Consider the following 14,638-nt stretch of genomic DNA (forward strand, 5'->3'; position numbering starts at 1 on the left):
AGATTGCTATGGGGTGATCTGTGTACTCGCACTTCACACTGGAGGCCGGGGGGGACGTCCTTTTCGGCCCTGCGAGTGTCATCCACATGCGCCGCTTAGTATGTTCATGATGATGTGGGTGTTTACAAGCTGACTTTTGTTTATGATATGTGAGGTTGCTATGGTAATAGTGTGGTCATGTGATTGTTCTATGACCCGGAACCTTTTAGATTTTGACCTTATGTGACTCATCCATGTGCGCCGCTCATTATGCCGTGATCTGGTACAGCTGTATGGGGTATATATATATATGACTGAACACAGACTTATGCATAGCCCCCTGAGGAAGCCCAAGCGAAACGCGTGTTGGGGCTGCTTGGTGTGACCGGTTACACAGATATTTTAGGGTGAGACCTTTTATACTATTCAGATTGTTCAAATAGATTGTGTGTGGATACTAGTTTGGCATATCCTATATGTATATATATGTATATCTAAAGTGGCATAAATGACTCTATATGTTTGGTACTATTGGTATATGTGAAGATATTATAAAGTTGTCTCCCTGATCTGTAATTATAGTAACTGTGATGGACCTTATGTCTTGTGTCCTTCACATTTTTAATTAAAATTTAAAAAAAAACTAAAACGCTGATTTTTCCGTGGTTTACAATCCGCAGCATGTCAATTGTTTGGTGCAGAAACACTGCAGTTTTACACCTCATCCTTATGAGGTGTAAAACTGCAGGCAAAACCGCAGATAAACTGACTTTTGTCCTGTGGATTTACCTGCAGTTTTCTCTCCAAAATCCGCCCACCTAAAAAACTACATGTGCACATAGCCTAAGGTATGTGCACACGGTGCAGATTCTTCTGCAGTTCTGTAGCAGATTTGGCCCTGCAGAACTGCAGCAGAACGGCAAGTGATGTACAGTACCATTTAAGGCTATGTAAAACAAAAAACGCTGTGCACATGCTGCAGATTTTTCCTCCCAGATTTGGTGCGGATTTAAAACTGCAGCATGTCACTTCTTTTGTGCAGTTCTGATGCAGTTTTACATCTGCTCCATTATAGAAATCCGCAGGTGTAAAACTGCAGGGGAAATCAGCGCAAAAACTGCACTAAGGCTATGTGCACACGTAGGAAAAGTGGTGCAGAATGTTCTGCACAAAAACTGCATCTCCTGGCAGAATCCGCAGCCGCGGTTTTGCCGCTGTTTTTATGTGGATTTTGTGCGGATTTGCCGCGGAATTGATGCGGATTTTCAGCAGTTTTTGCCACTGCGGATTTGGAGGGGTACTGAAACGCTGCAGATCCGCACAAAAGAAGTGACATGCACTTCTTTTAAATCCGCAGCAATTCCGCACTGATTTTTCTGCACCATCTGCGCAGCTTTTTTTTTTTTTTCCATTGATTTACATTGTACTGTAAATCACAGTGCCGATCTGCAGCGTTTCTGCGCGGAAAAATCCGCTGCGGATCCGCAGCAAATCTGCATCGTGTGCACATAGCCTTAATCTGCAGGTAAAACGCAGGTCATTTTCCCTGCGGATTTAGCAAAATCTGCACTGAAAATTCCACAGCGGAATCTGCAACCTGTGCACACACCCTAACAGGCTAATTAAGGTCTGAAACCTTGGTCAAAGTTATCTGAGCACACAAATCTCCTAGAATGCCCAAACGTCTGCATCAGCACATTTTATCTTTTTGTAATGTATTATAATGTAAAAAAATGACTATATATGTATCATCTTTAACTTTAGGCCTTTTAGAGATCATTTCATCTTCAATTTGCTTTACTATTCACAATAGCAGGAATTGTGACCAGGGGCGCCCAAACTTTTACATGTCAGTGTATATACTAGTAAAATAACATTTAGCTCTTATTTTAGTGTTTTATTTTTATATTAGATTTACAATATATTGAGCTGTATTTTGCTATTGATACACTATTAATATACTTTATCAAACTAATATCATGATAATAAAATGCTGGTAGTAGAGTATAATATAACATTGCATACTGTATTTATTACAAAGGGTGTTTCTGTTGACATTAGCTAATACATTTTAAACAAGTTTTATCCAGACCTTAAGGTGTGGAACCAAATATTGTTCCATAAAGGTTAGCCTAGCAAGCAACGCCCTAATCGTTATAAATGCACTGATTATATGTAGCTGAATTTATTCCAAAAACTAGCTTGTATCTACTGTATCAACGTTAACATTGCATTTTCAAACTTGGGTGCTGGTAAACCCAATTTCAGAAGAGACTTTGTAATGCTATTTTTCTGTGGTAGTACTGCAGGGAAACTGAGCATTTGTTGCTGGGTTGACCCACAGATTACAGCTGATTGATGAGTGATTGATGCAGTTCCCAGTATTAAGACACCATGTGCTTTGAGATGAGTAACCACTAAAATGCTCAGATGCTCGTTTCGAGTAACGAGTATAATGTGAGTCAATGAGAAAACCGACCATTTTTTTTCGCAGACCCTATAAAGAGGTCTGGAGGGCAATGAAAATGTTGACATGGATGGGAAAAGTGCGTAATGAAAGGAGAACGGCATTAAAAATACCTCTGGAAGCATCTCTGACTCCCAGATCGCTACTGAGAACAATGGTATGGGACTTTTACTCCACTTTAAGGACTGACAATAAACATTCCAAATCAACGAAAAATTGCATTTTATAAAAAAATAGATGTTAAGTAACCCATTTTCCTGTGTAATGACTTGAATATAAGGCAGAATTTAAAAAATCATTTTTAAAATTATAATTTAAGTAAATCAAAATTGAAGGTTTTAGTAAAAAATAAGAAATGTCAGTGGAATTTATGAAGAAAGCAAGACCTGCCAAAAATTAGGGACTCAGAGGGACTCATATGCACCCTGTATTAGACACATAGAAGGGCCTCATACACATACCTTTCAAATTGTAATGTAGTGGTAGACCCATAAATGCTATGTAGTAAGTGCAAATCCTGCTAAAAATTACAAACAGGGTCATCCATACTCCCTTGAAGGCTCCAACTGTATTGCATCCTTTAAATATTGTGAACAAAGTGTAGTTGTGGCACCCATACACTCATAAAGGCTTTGCACTTTGTCCAGGAAAAATTATAATTATGGTCATCCATGGACCTTAGAAGGCAACAACTGGTGGGCCTCATTCAAATATAAGAGAAACTAATTCAGCAAAAACACCAGTATCTTCACAGAACAATACATTGTGGATGGAATAATACAAAATTGATACTGAGAAAATGGACACTTATAGAGACTGATCGTAAAATAACAATTCAACACAAAGGAAAAAAAAAATGATCATAAAGTCCATAGTATTTTACAAAAATAGAAAAAATATTTTTTATTTAACATAGATAGATGAACAAGTGAAGGTGATTAGAACACCATGGTGAAATTAGCACAAAAACACAGGGACACTCATATATCGACGGTATCACTATCAATATAGTAATAAAATGGTAGCTGGTAAATATCAAAATAATATATATATATATCTCCCCCTACGCCAATTCCCCATTCACATGTCCTGGAATTGTATGCATATATATAACTCCTCAATGGATCATGATTGATAGGGTATGGAAAAACTCCAGGTGGATATGGTCACACCATGTTAAAATCAATAGATGGCAAATATAATACACATACCGATAGGTGTTTCCTAATAGGACTGCACAGGAGGGGAAGATAGGAGCCGTCGGTGTATGAGCGTCTCCCTGACACGTGTTTCGGCAAAGCCTTCGTCAGGGGGCGTGGTTTGTGGTTAAGTGACAGGTATAAAAAGGAGGCCTAGACCAATCAGACACAAGCCGGAAATGAATATTCACATGTTGCCAGGACAACATCCACAGCGGGTTACATCAACCCAGAATAAGACAAAAAGATACATTCATCACAGCGGTATGACAGGGCGCAAAAAGATAATAAGCTGGGATGAAGCCTACAATTAAATAATAAACGCTGGGGCCTCAGCCATCTTTAGCGGATGCGCCATAAAAACATCAAAGACTTAACCCGGAAGTACCAGTTCACATGTTGGCAAGGCAACGTCTCTAACAAACACTAACATCACATAGATCATGAAATATTTATATAAATCAACATGCCTCATTATCACCTCCACAGGGCACAATAGTACAGTACATCAAAACTATATTGGCATATTGAAACTAGTGCTATAGTTAAAAACAAAAATGGATGCATGCGTAGTCAAGACAACCCCATAATAGGCAGCGTCAGTGTCAGGGGAGGCATAAGAGTATGGCCTAAAAGTATGTATGAAAAGGAGGCCTTTCGTCAACTCAATGATAAAACATGCTTTAAAAGACTAACTTTTAACCCCCTGTCGGCCTATTCAACACAACTTAATACCATCATTGATGCGGCAGTGAGCAATGGGGTGATTAAAAAAGAATTCGCTTTGGTGCTTATTGTTGGGGAACCTACGATCTCCACATTATATCTGTTACCTAAATTGCATAAAAACAGTGTATGTCCGCCGGGTCGACCTATCATCTCTGGAGTGGGGAATTTCTTGGAGCATGTCAATCTATGGATTGACTCAATACTACAACCGTTTGTTGAAACTCTTCCTTCATTTCTGAAAGATACTGGGTCATTTTTGAGACTAGTTGATGACCTACATGCTGATCACGAGGCCACAATGGTTGTGGCGGACATTGAGTCTTTATATACTAGCATAAGGCACTCTGATGGCCTTAGAGCTGTTAAATATTATCTCAACATGTCCAATCTTCCCAGCACATTTCAGAATTTTGTTCTAGAAATGTTGGAGTTCATGTTGACTTACAATTTCTTTATTTTCAAAGGGTCCTTCTACCTGCAGCTCCAGGGAACTGCAATGGGGGCTTCCTATGCCCCGGCGTATGCAAACTTATTCCTGGGGCTGTGGGAGAGGGACCTCTCCCTGTCAGATCGGAGTTCGTCGATGGACCGCGTCATTTTATGGGCGCGGTACATTGACAATATGTTCTTGATCTGGCAGGGCCCTATTGATCTTCAGGAGTTTATGCAATCTTTAAATTCTAATGATCAAAACATTCGCATTACCTATCAATATGACTCCGTCAGTGTTCAATTTTTGGATGTCTCTTTGAGACGGGATGAGAGGGATGTACTGAAAACTAATATATTCAGAAAATCAACATCCACAAATGCGTTGTTGCACACCTCCTCCGCGCGCCCTTGACATGTGATTCAATCCGTACCCATTGGACAGTTTCTTCATCTTCGTAGGATCTGTTCCACCAATGTAGATTTTGAACTTCAGGCAGAGGAATTAAAACAGAGATTCTATGAAAGAGGGTACAATCATCGAATGGTCAAACATGCTTATAATCGTGCTAGACATTCCTCACATCATGATTTATTATATAAATCTGGTATGAGACAAAGGGATGACAAGGTGAGATTTGTCACCGACTACCATGCTCAGTCGGCCTGTGTTAGGGAAGCACTCACTAAATCGTGGCCAATCCTAAGAGCAGATCCTGTGCTCTCTAAATATATCCCCGAGAGACCTGCTATTTCCACTAGACGAGCGAAGAACCTTCGCGATATTTTGGTGAGGAGTCATTATACTGGTAATCCTCAGTCTACGTTCTTGGAGGGTGTAGTCCTTGTGGTACCTGTGTTGCCTGTCCTAACATAGAAAGATGCAGTACTTTCCATAATGCGGATAGATCTAAAACATTTAATATTAGGAAAGTTATTACATGTACTACTCGTAATGTGATATACTTTGCTACTTGCCCTTGTGGACTTATTTATATTGGGCTAACTACTCGTCCTTTTAAAATCCGTGTAAGGGAACATGTGTTTGGAATCTTGGCGGCCACCGACCACAAGGATGCATCTTCCCTTAAGACCATTCCGCGACACTTTTGGTTGTGCCACTCTTGTGATGCCTCCTTGCTACGGGTGAGGGGTATTGATTGTATCAGTACAACCATCCGTGAAGGGAGGACGTCGCAGAGATTGGCTCAGCTTGAGTCCCGTTGGATCTGGACTCTGCATACTCTTCACCCTAATGGATTAACCCCTTAAGCCCCAAGGGTGGTTTCCATGTTCATGATCGGGCCAATTTTTACAATTCTGACCACTGTCGCTTTATGAGGTAATTACTCTGAAACGCTTCCATGGATCCTGGTGATTCTGACACTGTTTTCTCGTGACATATTGTACTTCATGATGGTGGTAAAATTTAATTCAAATAACTTGCGTTTATTTGTGAAAAAAATGGAAATTTGGCGAAAAGTTTTAAAATTTCACAATTTTTTAATTTTTATGCCCTTAAATCACAGAGATATGGCACACAAAAAACTTGATAAGTAACATTTCCCACATATTTGCTTTACATCAGCACAATTTTGGAACCAACATTTTTTTTTGTTAGGAAGTTATATGGGTTAAAAGTTGACCAGCGATTTCTCATTTTTGAAACACCATTTTATTTTTACGGACCACATCACATTTGAAGCCACTTTGAGGGGTCTATATGATAGAAAATACCCAAAAGTGACACCATTCTAAAAACTGCACCCCTCAAGGTGCTCAAAACCACATTCAAGAAGTTTATTAACCCTTCAGGTGCGTCACAGGAATTTTTTGAATATTTTAAAAAAATGAACATTTAACTTTTTATCACAAAAAAATAATTCAGGTCAAATTTTTTTTTATTTTACCAAGGGTAACAGGAGAAATTGGACTGCAAAAGTTATTGTGCAATTTGTCATGAGTACGCTGATACCTGATATGTGGGGGGAACCACTGTTTCGGCGCATGGCAGAGCTCAGAAGGGAAGGAGCGTTATTTGACTTTTTCAATGCAAAATTGGCTGGAATTCAGATCGGACGCCATGTCACATTTTGAGAGTCCTGATGTACCTAAACAGTGGAAACCCCCCACAAGTGACCCCATTTTGGAAAATAGACCCCCCAAGAAACTTATCTAGATATGTGGTGAGAACTTTTAACCCACAAGGGCTTCACAGAAGTTTATAACGACAGCGGTACAATTAAAAAATTACATTTTTTCCACAAAAATGATCTTTTCACCCCCAATTGTTATTTTTCCAAGGGTAACAGGAACCTAAAAGTTATTGTGCAATTTGTGCTGAGTACGCTGATATCCCATATGTGGGTGTAAACGACTATTTGGGCGCATGGCAGAGCACAGAAGGGAAGCAGCGCCATTTGACGTTTTTGGCTGGAATTGAGATCGGACACCATGTCGCGTTTGGAAAGCCCCTGATGTACCAAAACAGTAGAAACCCCCCACAAGTGACACCATTTTGGAAACTAGACCCCCCCAAGGAACTTATCTAGATGTGTGGTGAGCACTTTGAACCCCCAAGGGTTTCACAGAAGTTTATAATGAAAATAAAAAAATCTTATTTTTTCCACAAACATGATCATTTAGTCCCCAATTTTTTTTATTTTCCCAAGGGTAACAGGAGAAATTGGACCCCAAAAGTTGTTGTCCAATTTGTCCTGAGTACGCTGATACCCTATATGTGGGAGAAAATTACTGTATGGGCACACATCGAGGCTCGGAAGGGAAGTAGTGACGTTTTGGAATGCAGGCATTGATGGAATGGTCTGCGGGTGCCATGTGCGTTTGGAGAGCCCCTGATGTACCTAAACTATTGAAACTCCCCATAAGTGACCCCATTTTGGAAACTAGACCCCCACAGAACTTATCTAGATGTGTGGTGAGCACTTTGAACCCCCAAGGGATTCACAGAAGTTTATAACGCCCGGGCGTGAAAATAAAAGTCATTTTTTTTTCCACAAAAATGATATTTTTGCCCCCAATTTTTTATTTTCCTAAGGGTAACAGGAGAAATTGGACCCCGAATGTTGTTTTGCAATTTGTCCTGAGAAGGCTAATACCCTATATGTGGGGGTAAAACACTGTTTGGGCGCATGGCAGAGATTGGAAGGGAAGGAGCACCATTTGACTTTTTCAACGCAGAATTGGCTGGAATTGAGATCAGACGCCATGTTGCATTTGGAGACCCCTGATGTGCCCAAATAGTGGAAACCCCCCAATTATAACTCCAACCCTAACCCTAATCTCAGCCCTAACCCTAGCCGTAACCCTAACCCTAGCCCTAATGGGAAAATGGAAATAAATACATTTTCTTTTAATTTTATTATTTTTCCCTAACTTAAGGGAGTGATAACGGGGGGTTTGATTTACTATTTATGGTGATTTTTATGTTTGGCAGCTGTCGCACGCTAAAAGACGCTTTTTATTGTAAAAATAGTTTTTGCATCACCATATATTGAGAGCTATAATTTTTCCATATTTTGACCCACCGAGTCATGTGAGGTCTTATTTTTTGCGGGACGAGCTGACGTTTTTATTGGTTTCCTTTTCGGGAGTGTAACATTTTTTGATCGCTTTTTATTCCGATTTTTGGGACACAGAATGAACAAAAACCAGCGTTTCATGAATTTATTTTGGGCGGTGCGTTTACACCGTTCCGCGTGCGGTAAAATTGATAAAGCTCTTTTATTCTGTTCAGTACGGTTACAGCGATACCTCATTTAGGTCGTTTTTTATGTTTTGGCGCTTTTATGCAATGAAAACAATTTTATATAAAAAAATAATTATTTTTGCATCGCTTTATTCTGCGAGCTATAACTTTTTTATTTTTTTGCTGATGATGCTTTTTGGCAGCTCTTTTTTTTGCGGGACAAGATGACGTTTTCAGTGGTACCATGGATATTTATATGTGTCTTTCGATTGTGCGTTATTGCACTTTTTGTTCGGTGGTAAGATAATAAATCATTATTTTTTGCTTCGTTTTTTATTTTTTAAGGGGTTCGTAAAAGGGGTTAACTAATGGGACAGTTTTATAGGGTGTGTCGTTACGGATGTGGCGATACCAAATATGTGTACTTTTATTGTTTGCTTTTATTTTATTTCCAAAAAAATGAATTTATTAGGGAATATTTTATTTTTAAATTAATTTAGCGATTTTTTTTTTTTAAATTATTTTTACACTTTTTTTTTTTACCTTTATTACATTGTCCCAGGTGGGACATCACTGTCCTGTGACAGATCGCTGATCTGTCACATCACAGATCAGCGATCTGTCACAGGCACTACACAGGCTTCCTCCTTGCCTGCGCTTTGCAAGCACTGAGGAAGCCAGCTCCCTGCAGGCCCTCAAAGGTCCCCGTCGCCATCTTGGATTCGGGGACCTGCAGGGATGGAGCCCCCCGCAGCAGCGCTGTACATTGCGCTGCTGTGGGGGGCCCCGAGAAGCACAGAGGGAGCCCCCTCCCTGCCGATGCTTCCTTTTAACCCCCGGTACACTGCGATCGTGGTGTGCAAGGGGCTAACGTTTCGGGGGCGGTCTATGACCGCCTCTGACAAATTGTGCCGGGTGTCAGCTGTGATAATCAGCTGACACCTAGCCGTGATCAGCGGCGCTCACCACGTGGAAACCGCTGATCGCTGTGACGTACTATCCCATCCCTGGGAATTAAGTCCCAGGGCACATGGACGGGATAGTACGTCACATGGCAGTAAGGGGTTAAATGAACAGAATTGCTTTGTTCCTTTTCTGTGACTCTATAGGGCTGTCTTGAGGTTTTTGTCATCTGTGATATTAGCTTTGGTTTTAATAGTATTTTTAATTATAGGAGTCCTTTTTCCTGTCCAGTCTCTCATCAATTTATGATGTCCGGATTCTGTGTTGCATGAAGATTCAAGTTTCCATGCTGTTGTGTCCCACGAATGGGAACAATCTGTAATGCATATTTCTCTTTGATTTGTTCTTCCTCCAATCAGCAAAATTCCCTGTTGTTGCTAGGTAGAATTAGACTGTGTGAAAATTGTCCCTATGTCCCTCCTGTAGTTGAGCTCTGTATTAGGTTCTTCCTCCCTTCTTCTTCAGTTTAGCCTACAGCAGTCATCATTACTCAAGACGCATGTGTACTCCCCTGTACAAATTACCCCTTTTTACCTACTGTCCATTGTAAACTAATACAAGATTTTTGAAGAAATCAGCATTGTTTCTCCTGGTCTTTCTACAGTCGCATTGCCTGTGGAGTTAAAACTATCTGAGGACGTCTGGTTTTGTGAGTACAAGTTACACAATTATCTAAGAAGCTGATAGTTAGAACACTAGGGACTCAGTCATGAGGAGGAGCCAGAATAGTAAAAAGGGGGTTACTGTGACCAGGAACAGTACACAGCTGTAATCCAAGAAGAGGACAATTTAACATAAGGCTAATGTAAAGCCACAAGAGCAGACATTCTGTGCTCTTCACTTCAGAAAACTGCATAGTGAAGGATTTATCCTGTTACTAAGAACAATTCACAGCCTGTAATCCAGAGAAAGGATCATCTATAAGCTATTGAGAAGCTGCAGTTTACATAGACTTGTATCATTCTGTGCTCTCCAGCTTAGGCTTGTTGCAACTTTGTATTGGTCTCCTTGACAACCAGGAGCAGAACAGCCCCCACCTTTCACTGCAGAGACTGTAGCAGCTCATATTACACAGATCTCATCTGCCTGTGAGTTACAATGGCTGAAGGAAAGTCTGCAATATCTTTATATGAGGACTCAGCCACTAACAGACCCAGGCGCTCTGCTAAGCCGTCAATGAAAGCTATAGAGAACCTTGAAATCATTAAACATGAACTTTCTTGTAATATATCCATCTTATGGCAAAGACTGCAGAGTCACATTAACAGCATCTCCCAGTATGCCTCTCATGAGTTACCACCAGAGGGAGCCATTGAACAATTGTACTCTGCATACCAGGCTTATAAAGACACTTGTAAAAAATACATCTCAACGCTACAGAAATTAAATACGCCAGAATCGCTAAAAGAATGCGAGGTCTTCCAACAGCTCAATGCTGAACGAGATAGCACCGTGTGCGAAATTGTGAACAAAACAGAAACAAAAATCCCACAAATGTCAGAAGTGACATCGCACAGATCCAGGTCTGCTAGGAGCTCAAAACACTCAATCAAGTCAAGCTCATCAAGGTACTCAACCCTCAGTGAACAACTCATAAGAGCGTGTGCCGAAGCAGAATCTACAAAAGTGCAAGCCATTTTCTCCCAAAAGAAAGCAGAGATGGAAGCTGAATCCGCACGCGAGAAAGCAGAGATGGAAGCTGAATCCGCACGCGAGAAGGCAGAGATGGAAGCTGAATCCGCACGCGAGAAGGCAGAGATGGAAGCTGAATCCGCACGCGAGAAGGCAGAGATGGAAGCTGAATCCGCACGCGAGAAGGCAGAGATGGAAGCTGAATCCGCACGCGAGAAGGCAGAGATGGAAGCTGAATCCGCACGCGAGAAGGCGGAAATAGAAGTCCTGCAGAAGGAATACGAACATGCAGCAGCCATGGCAAAGCTAAAGGTCTCCAAGGAGGCAGCCTCAATTCATACAAACTCGACACAGAAGACCCACTTAAGCGCACGAGAAATTACGTGCTTTCAAGGTCAGTACAATGGACCACAAACATTCAAACCTGAACCTCCTTCATATGTCAATACGCTGCCTGACCCTACACCTCACCAAATGCCATTCGCCAATGTCTACATGCAACCTAACATGCCGTCAAGGCACTATGCCCCTGATAACTATGTGGTTCCAGTCCCGCATACAACAGAGACCATATGTCACAAACAGGTTGCTGGTCCAAACGCCTACGCCACTCCATATCTTCCCATGTTCTTGAACCAAGAAGATAATACCCACGCTAACAGCATCACTCAGCCAGCAAATGTTTCTCCAAAGTCAGAAAGAACAGACATGGCCGATTTTGCGAGGCTCATGATACGCCGAGAACTCTCCAACACTGGTCTCACAAGATTCGACGACCAGCCTGAGAATTACAGAAGTTGGAAATATACCTTTAAAGCCGCAATTAGTGACCTTGGCATCACTGCTGCTGAAGAGCTGGATCTGCTAATCAGGTGGCTCGGACCTCAATCCACGGAGCGGGTCAAGGGGCTCAGATCCGTCCACATCAGTAATTCAGCAGCTGGACTCATGGCTGCATGGGAAAGACTGGAACGTATCTTCGGCAGTCCTGAAGCCATAGAGAATGCACTGTTTAAGCATCTGCAGGATTTCCCCAAAATATCTGGCAAGGAGAGTTCAAAATTCCTAGAGCTCAGTGACCTACTCCTAGAGCTCCAGTTAGCCAAGGCAGACACGCACCTACAGTTGTGGCCAAAAGTATTGACACCCCTGCAATTCTGTCAGGTAATACTTAGTTTCTTCCTGAAAATGATTGCAAACACAAATTCTTTGGTATTATTATCTTCATGTAATTTGCCTTAAATGAAAAAAACACAAAGAATTGTCCTAAAGCCAAATTGGATATAATTCCACACGAAACATAAAAAGAGGGTGGACAAAAGTATTGGCACTGTTCGAAAAATCATGTGATGCTTCTCTAATTTGTGTAATTATCCGCACCTGTAACTTACCTGTGGCACCTAACAGGTGTTGGCAATAACTAAATCACACTTGCAGCCAGTTGACATGCATTAAAGTTGACTCAACCTCTGTCCTGTGTCCTTGTGTGTACCACATTGAGCATGGAGAAAAGAAAGAAGACTAAAGAACTGTCTGAGGACTTGAGAAACCAAATTGTGAGGAAGCATGAGCAATCTCAAGGCTACAAGTCCATCTCCAAAGACCTGAATGTTCCTTTGTCTACCGTGCTCAGTGTCATCAAGAAGTTTAAAGCTGATGGCACTGTGGCTAACCTCCCTAGATGTGAATGGAAAAGAAAAATTGACAAGAGATTTCAACGCAAGACTGTGTGGATGTTGGATAAAGAACCTCGACTAACATCCAAACAAGTTCAAGCTGCCCTGCAGTCCGAGGGTACAACAGTGTCAACCCGTACTATCCGTCGGTGTCTGAATGAAAAGGGACTGTATGGTAGGAGACTCAGGAAGACCCCACTTCTTACCCCGAGACGTAAAAAAGCCAGGCTGGAGTTTGCCAAAACTTACCTGAAACAGCCTAAAACGTTTTGGAAGAATGGTCTCTGGTCAGATGAGACAAAAGTAGAGCTTTTTGGGCAAAGGCATCAACATAGAGTTTACAGGAGAAAAAAAAGAGGCATTAAAAGAAAAAAACACGGTCCCTACAGTCAAACATGGCGGAGGTTCCCTGTGTTTTGGGGTTGCTTTGCTGCCTCTGGCACTGGACTGCTTGACCATGTGCATGGCATTATGAAGTCTGAAGACCATCAACAAATTTTGCAGCATAATGTAGGGCCCAGTGTGAGAAAGCTGGGTCTCCCTCAGAGGTCATGGGTCTTCCAGCAGGATAATGACCCAAAACAAACTTCAAAAAGCACTAGAAAATGGTTTGAGAGAAAGCACTGGAGACTTCTAAGGTGGCCAGCAATGAGTCCAGACCTGAATCCCATAGAACACCTGTGGAGAAATCTAAAAATGGCAGTTTGGAGAAGGCACCCTTCAAATATCAGGGACCTGGAGCAGTTTGCCAAAGAAGAATGGTATAAAATTCCAGCAGAGCATTGTAAGAAACTCATTGATGGTTACCGGAAGCGGTTGGTCGCAGTTATTTTGGCTAAAGGTTGTGCAACCAAGTATTAGGCTGAGGGTGCCAATACTTTTGTCTGGCCCATTTTTGGAGTTTTGTGTGAAATGATCAATGTTTTGCTTTTTGCTTCATTCTCTTTTTTGTTTTTTCATTTAAGACAAATTAAATGAAGATAATAATACCAAAGAATTTGTGATTGCAATCATTTTCAGGAAGTAACTGAGTATTATCTGACAGAATTGCAGGGGTGTCAATACTTTTGGCCACAACTGTACCTGGTCTCAGCTATCTGGATACCGCTCGGGGCATTAAAGCGATAGTTTCTAAGCTGCCATACAATATACAAGAGAGGTGGGCCACTATTGGGTCAAAGTACAAAAAAGCCAATCTAGTCTCTTTTCCTCCATTTTCCTTCTTCTGTGACTTCATCAAGGAAATTGCAGAGTGCAAAACTGACCCCAGCTTCTGCTATGAAGAACCTAGTGGCTTTGCACCATTCCCTAAGTCCAAGAGTTCGTGCTCTCATGACAGTAACGGCAGTGGTCCGGTGTCTGCAAAAAAGACAGAAGTTCTGCCTACACCGACATCAGCGCAGTGAAGGTGAGAAGGTTGAAAATCCAAACCGCCAGTGTCCAATTCACAAACTGCCACATCCCCTAAAAAAGTGCATCGGCTTCAGGAAGAAACCCCTTCAAGAACGAAAGGAGCTCTTGAAGAAGTTTGGAGTATGCTTCAGGTGCTGCGCCTCTACTGAACATCTTGAGAATGACTGTGTCATCGCCATCAAGTGTCTAGAGTGCGACAGCGAAGACCATGTACAAGCGCTCCATCCATCACAGCACGACTCTGCGTCTGCACCTTCTCCCACCACAAGCCATGGCGGGGAGAGTTCAGACCAAGCGACAAGCCAAGTTGCGGTATCTTCCTCATGCACCGAAGTCTGTGGAGAAGGTCTTCGAGACAAGTCCTGCGCGAAGATTTGCCTAGCAAGGGTGTATCCCAAGGGTCATCCAGAGAAGGCAGTCAAGGTGTACGTTAGTCTGGATG

At 41.7% G+C, this 14,638-nt stretch overlaps 1 long non-coding RNA gene across 1 annotated transcript; it reads left to right on the forward strand.

The window, feature by feature from the left end:
- Window positions 1-323: 323 nt before the first annotated feature.
- On the forward strand, window positions 324-10,049 carry LOC141099845 (uncharacterized). Its single transcript, XR_012234547.1, has 3 exons — window positions 324-386; window positions 2,474-2,603; window positions 9,687-10,049. It is a non-coding gene; the product is annotated as an uncharacterized lncRNA (long non-coding RNA).
- Window positions 10,050-14,638: the final 4,589 nt, after the last annotated feature.

The sequence above is a fragment of the Dendrobates tinctorius genome, unplaced genomic scaffold (assembly GCF_039654945.1).
Source record: "Dendrobates tinctorius isolate UK_male_01 unplaced genomic scaffold, ASM3965494v1 ptg000011l, whole genome shotgun sequence".
NCBI lineage: Eukaryota > Metazoa > Chordata > Amphibia > Anura > Dendrobatidae > Dendrobates > Dendrobates tinctorius.